The sequence below is a fragment of the Thalia democratica genome, chromosome 4, assembly GCF_965202585.1.
Source record: "Thalia democratica chromosome 4, ktThaDemo2.hap1.1, whole genome shotgun sequence".
Lineage (NCBI taxonomy): Eukaryota > Metazoa > Chordata > Thaliacea > Salpida > Salpidae > Thalia > Thalia democratica.
Genome location: NC_139168.1, coordinates 40,480,270 through 40,487,114, shown reverse-complemented (window position 1 = coordinate 40,487,114; position 6,845 = coordinate 40,480,270).

Genomic DNA, 6,845 nt, shown 5'->3' with positions numbered 1-6,845 from the left:
TATTAAAAATATAATTATTGTCGAATTATATTATTATTATGTTAGCTGTAGAAACCTCAGCACCAAAAAATAAAATAAAATATCTGCTTAAAACAAACAACTCTGCTAAGTGACAAGTATTAAGAAAAACACAAATAAGCAGAGTGTTTGTGTGAAGTGCACAATTAGCAGATAACCAGTAGAGACTTCTCCATGCGTGCAAACTTTCACACATCACTGATTCTTCATTCAATTTATCACTGCCATTTCATAAAAATTGTACAAAATTACGATTTGTTTCTAATTTGAAGTTAGAAATTTTTTTGTTCGTGTTTAGTTTCTCTTAGTCGAATTATTAAAAAGCACAATTTATTATACACTGAATCATACTTGTCGTGAAAAAAGTCGATCAAACATTATAATCTACTGTAGTTTTTCGAACACACAAGAATAAGTCCATCTTTACAAATATAAGAAGGAAATTTGACAGTTTTAAATATTATCAATAGACCTGGTGTGAAAAAGAACATTTTAATCGATGCAGCCTTCCTTTTTTATCTGTTTTCGTGCTTAAATAGTAAATTTACTTTTGAAGTGTAAGTATCACTTTAAAGAAGTTTTAAGTTTTGTTTAAACGGAATTTTTAGGAAAAAGTTTTCGAAATCATAAAACACATTTTTACTACATTTTCAGTAACATGTATTATTTAGCTAATCCGAGGTAAGTTGTTTAACTACTTATGAACAATTTTTTCTCAACATTACCTTAATGGTAAAATTTTTAATTATTATTAGCTTGTACAACTTAAGCAAAAAAGTATGAGCTTAAAAACTACATGTTTCAAAAATTAGTGTGATCGTGAAATTAGTCATGTAAACAAGAGAGTGACCTGTCTTGCACATTCCCACATTAGTTCATCAACCCTACTACATGTCATTTCAACTGTTTCCAGTCTAGATCTATTTTGAATCACATCTCCTTTATCTGAAATTTCTTTTTCGTCACTTTTATAAGTATACATGATGCAGTGAATAAAAATCAAAAGCACTTTAAAATAGCATTTCTGTTCACTTTTTTTAAACTCTTGTTTTAAGCTTATATTGCCTATATTTAAGATACTACCCTAAAGTAATTAAAAAAAACTTTTAACTTTATGATAGCTTTGATGGAATTAAAATTTGGATTATTTAAACTTTAGTAAATTTCTTTGTTACCATTTAAACAACTCTTTATTTAAAGCTTTTGGAGATCATTTCAATATAACAAAGAGTTTTCATACAACTTTAGCTATAAAGTGAGTCTTTTATGACTTCTTTTAAAAGTTATGAGGATAAATTTTCAGTAAAAAAAGTTCAAATTTATGCTGACTCCTTTTTTAGTTTATAGACTACAGCCCTAACTTTTATGACTAAAAAAAAACGTTTTGCTTAAAAACGTACAACTAAAAAGTATACTTTTAATTTTAACGATCTAAATCTAAAAAAAACTAGTTCCTAACTAAGCTTTTAAAAAATCTTTACAAAATATATTAAACTAGTTCATAAACTTCAATGTCTTTACTAAAAAAAAAACAAATAGCTGGTAAACAAATAAAAATAGTTTGCCTATATATATATTTTTTTTTTATTTGCCTTTCGATATATAGCAAACAAAGCATTTAAATTAAAATAATGAAGATTTTCTTATGAATAACTTTTTCTATGTTAAAATAATGCTGTATCGACTACATAATAATCCTAATCTAAGCCTTTAAAAACACAAAAAGTACTTATTTATCAAAAAGTAGTGTAGACTTGTTTAAACTAAATAGTAATACTATAAAAGTTTTTAACTTGTAAAAACTCAAACTTTAGCATCCAAAACTATTTACTTCTAAAATAATTTCTAATACTTGCTCAAACCAACGAAAAGCGACTTGATATCTCTCAAACCTAAAGATGATTATAATAGTGGTGCGGCGCTGACATTAAGTCAAACAATCGAAATACTGCGACTTTTGTTTGAAATCTTCGTGTACGTAGTCCGAATTGCACAAACATTTTGTTTTTTCTCCTAACAAAAGCCACTGTCTCAGCAGGGAAATGCTGTGAGGGCTACGAAAAAGTACTTCAACATGTCATTTTAATACTATTTTGCAATTTTTATTCAGTTTGTTAAACGCAGTAAAATAAGTTTTAGTATACGTGAAGTAAAACCTTGATGAACAGCTAAGAAAAGCTTTTAGATATAAATTTTAACATAAGAATTTACATAGTAATTTTCATGTTTTATATCAATTTATGAAACATAATATTAATTGTTTTATCTTAAATATTTATAAGTTCTATTTCTTTTCAAACAATTTAATTTTAATTAGCAACACTTTGAAAGTTATTGAATACTTTACTTTTAAAAATAAAAAAGTTCTAATAAATCAATCAGTTGTTATTATCTCATTGTGTAAATGAAATTAAACATTAGTAAAGTTAAGGATCGGTTAAATACAACAATCAGTTTGATTTCCATAAATCTTTAATGTTACTTTAAAAGACTAGAATAACTATTATAAGAAATTATAATAAAAAATAACGTTCTGTGCAAATACTATTATGTCTAAAGTTTATAAAGTTTTATAAACATCACTTTAATTTGAATTTATTCTAAAACGAAGTTTCATACAAACAAATTTAAGATGACTTTAACAACAAAGTTTTAAATAGTGACAACGTTTAGCTGGGAACAAACGAAAATATTTAAAATGATTCATAATGCCTGTTAAAAACCTGTCGAGTAGGATTTAACGATAAACATAAAGCTTTGTAACAAACGAAAGAGCAGAAGTTAGTCTTTCTGTTAAGTAGGAAAGCGAATAAATTTATTAATCAACTCGTTTACCCTTTTAGAAGTTGTTAGCGCTCGGAGCCTGACGTTTTGGACAGACCGAAAACTTGGCGCAAAACAAAACTTTCGTGTAAAATTCGCCGGCTCGGCTCGTTAATTATTAATGTACTGCTGCTGCAATCACAATAGAAAAAGCTTTTTTAAACCTAAGATATTAAAAAAAAAGGATTATTTTCTTTGTTAATTTTCCTCAATTTTGTTACGCATTCAAAGTAAATAAAAATATTTTTTGAATAAAATATTTAAAAAATATTTCTGTCGAATTAAATTCAGAACTTTATTGATTAACACGTACATTTTTTTTGGACTTTTTTTGTACTAGGCCAACTAAAAAAAATACTGTTGCTTTATTATTAATGTGTAAAATTTAAAATAAAATGCTTGTTAATTGGTAAAACAATATAGTTCTAAAATGCAATAAACCAATTACCTGGTGAAAATTTTGTCATAATACATACTCTAAAGTAGTGGCAATCAAGGTGTGCACCTGTGCACACTAATGTTTATAGAAATCATTTTCCAGTGCACAGAAAGTTTTGTAAGGTGAAAAAATTATTTTATACAACCTTCTTTTTTTTTGTGCTATAAAAAACTAAAAATTATATAAATTAACAGTTTTTAAAATATTATTTATTAATTAAGATACTTAAACATTTAAATAATTTGGTTTGAATAGTAGTCTACACTTTTTAAATTTAAATGTGGAGAGAACTTGTTTTTATTAACATCGTTAAACATTTTTAAAAGTGTGTAAATCACTGCTGTGAGATACATCCAAAACAAGTTTAGTTTAAAAACGTTAGCTTAAAGTTTAGTAGAGTTAAAACAGAAAGAACTTTTTAAACACAACAAACTACAAATATTTTTGGTAACTGCAATGACCTCGTATTGTTTTAGTGCTAGGAATGTTAAAATTCTGCTTTTTGTTTCTTTTTAATTATGTGGTTAGATTATAATTTCTTTTAAGTTATGTTACCTTTACTCTACTGTAAACCATCATAGGTTTGTTAAGACTAAATGAGAAAAACATTACAAAGAGTTATAAAAATATGTGGAGATTATAAAAAAGGGTTTTTATAAGAAAAATGAAGTTAATTAGTCATTAAATAAATAAACAATTATAAATATAAGTACATACCATAAATAGAATACATTTGTTAATTTTTATTCTTATTATTACAGTATGATAGTAGGTTTTAAAAATATTTTATTCAGTTTAAAGTAACAGAGCGTTATTAGTTTTTATGATCGATCATTTAAGAGTACTATTTAAAGGTGTAAATGATATTACTTTCTGTATTTATTCTTACACCTTGCTAACCTGTAAAAACAGTAGCTGTTTGTAATGTAACAAAAATTTTAACTTTGTCCCTTTTAACTTGATTAAACATTTGTTACAGGCATTAAACAAACAATGTTATTTTATATATATAAAAACAATAAACAGGATATAATTTCAACAGTGATGACTAAAAAGTGTCGCCAGGTGTTCATTTTAATAAATTAAAACCATACACATGTATACAACTATTTGTTATAGATCTAAAGATCAATCGACTGTGCACAGTTGCTTAAAAACTAAAACTTACAGACGTGAGTAAACCAAACATCAATACCACTGTGTGTGACTCAGTTTTATTTGTGTAGCTGCCACTAGCGTACTCAATCACTCAGTTATTGTGACGTCACAATTTAACAAATATGATTCTTCATGTTACGCTTCAAATACTATCAATTTAAAGTTTTTTATAAGTCAATAAGAAAGCCTCGTTAGATAGTATTTTAGTATCGTTTAAAGTTCTCTTGTGCTATAAAAAAAACTTAAAAAATACTTTGTAAGTTTGAAAAAAAGCTTAAATCATAATGAAAACTTTCTCAAGAATTTTTTCCAGGAACTATTAGTACTGAACACTAAACAAACGGTTTGAACATTTTTATGAATTTTTATGTTAATCAATATAAGCTTTTATTGTAAAACTTTATTTTATGAATTTTTTTAACATAAAACTGTTTCCAACTTACTTAATAACCACTTCTCTAGTATATAACTGCTCTAAGGTAAATCAAATACAATATTTATAGATTTCAAAAGTATAAAACTGAAGTAATATATTTTCAATGTGATTTTTATAACTACTTTCATGAATTAAAAATAGCTTTTTATTCGTAAAATAATCTAGAACTAAATTTTAAAATGCACTACAGAATGTAAACAATTTCTCTAAAATGACTATAAAAAATAGCAGACATTATTTTCATTTGTAATTTTGAAAATAAGCTAAGAAATGCAGCTCTCACAAGCAACACAGCCTGCCACAAGAAAAGCATTTAAAAGTAGTAAGGCGTGGTAAAACAGTCTCTTTAACAACATAACTACCTAATATTCGGCCTTTGTTCGTTTAAGCTTGCTCGACCGTGACTGTCGTCCAAAGCTGCTAGGGAGGAGCTTTTTGGCATGCGGACATTAGTTCGGAATGGTACGCATAACAGCACCTTGTGCAAGCTAATGACCTTTTGCTTCACAGCTAGACTTCTTTAACGACTATAAGCAAAGGCAAAACTGTAATTAGTGAATTGTGTGCAACTTTGAGTAAATACATTTGGTTTGCGTACATTCTAATATCCTATGTGCTTGAGCCCTCAAGGCATACGTTTCGGATGCTTTTAAGAAATACAATATAAACTATCAACAAGTACAGTAACATTTTGTTCTAATAGCTGCAACTTCAAAATTTTAGATACCACATGAAATTTTAATCAGCACTAAATATTTTAAATTTAGTTAGGTTTTAAGATGTAAGACTATTTAAACTAAACTAAATAAGGATCGTAACACCTTTAAATTTACTGAAATTTGCTCACAAAAATTTTCGCTTGAGAAAACTAAACACTGAAAGTATAACTTATACCACAATTACAATAAAAACTTAACAAAACTATCGAATAACCTTTTCGTAATTTAATTAAAACCTTTACTTACTACAATTACTACAATTTAACAACAAATACCTTACTGCAAGTTTTTAAAATAAACTTCAAATGAACTGGATGACTATGATAAAAACCATTCAGATACAAGTAAATCCAAAAGTTTATACTAACCTACATGAAAACCTAAACTATACTTAAATAGTTGATAAAACGGGGGTAGTTTATTATCATATTTAGAATAGCGTTCTTATTGTTTAAATAATTATTTCTCAACCTGTTGTACGTATAACTATTTAGTATCCAGCTAAACAAGTTTTATTTAAACCTTTCAGTTTAGAAAAATCTTCGTAAACAATTTCTAACCACTTTTAAAAACTAAAGCTAATTAAAGATTTTTTCTATACATTTTTTAATTTCAATACTTGAATAATTAGTTAACAATTCTGTAATTTTTTTAAGTATTTTAAACTTCCTTACAATACTGTATAAATTTCCACTAACTCGGTAAACCAAATAAAAACCAGTCTTTCTGTGAATGAGCGGAGAACATTACTTTTTCGACTTAGCAACTTTACTTCCCTAAAAATCTCATTTCGGTCTCTCGCGCTTAAATGTACACCTTTTATGACGTAAGGCTGGTTGCATGTTAACTTTGTTAACTTGCCGTTTTGTTTGATTTCCGAAAAATGTATGAAGTTCTAAAGCACTTCAAACTAATTAACACAGCATTGAAAAATTTAGTTAATTGTTTTCCTCTTGTGTTTCAATTATTAACTTTTTGAATGAAAAAGATTTTTTTGTTTCAAAAGATTAATTTCGTTTGAAAATTTTAAGATAATTAGATATTAAAACGTTATGTAAGTTAAAACACAAATGATAATGTGCAAATTATTTACTACCAGGTTTCAGTGAAAAAAATAATTATGATCTTTTCAAGTATAGCAAAATAGTAAACTGCAAATAACAATATTGCTTATCTATAATGTTATTTAAAAACTTATTCATGCATGTTAAAACATGATAATCAAAATATTGTACAAGTTTATAAATTCTAC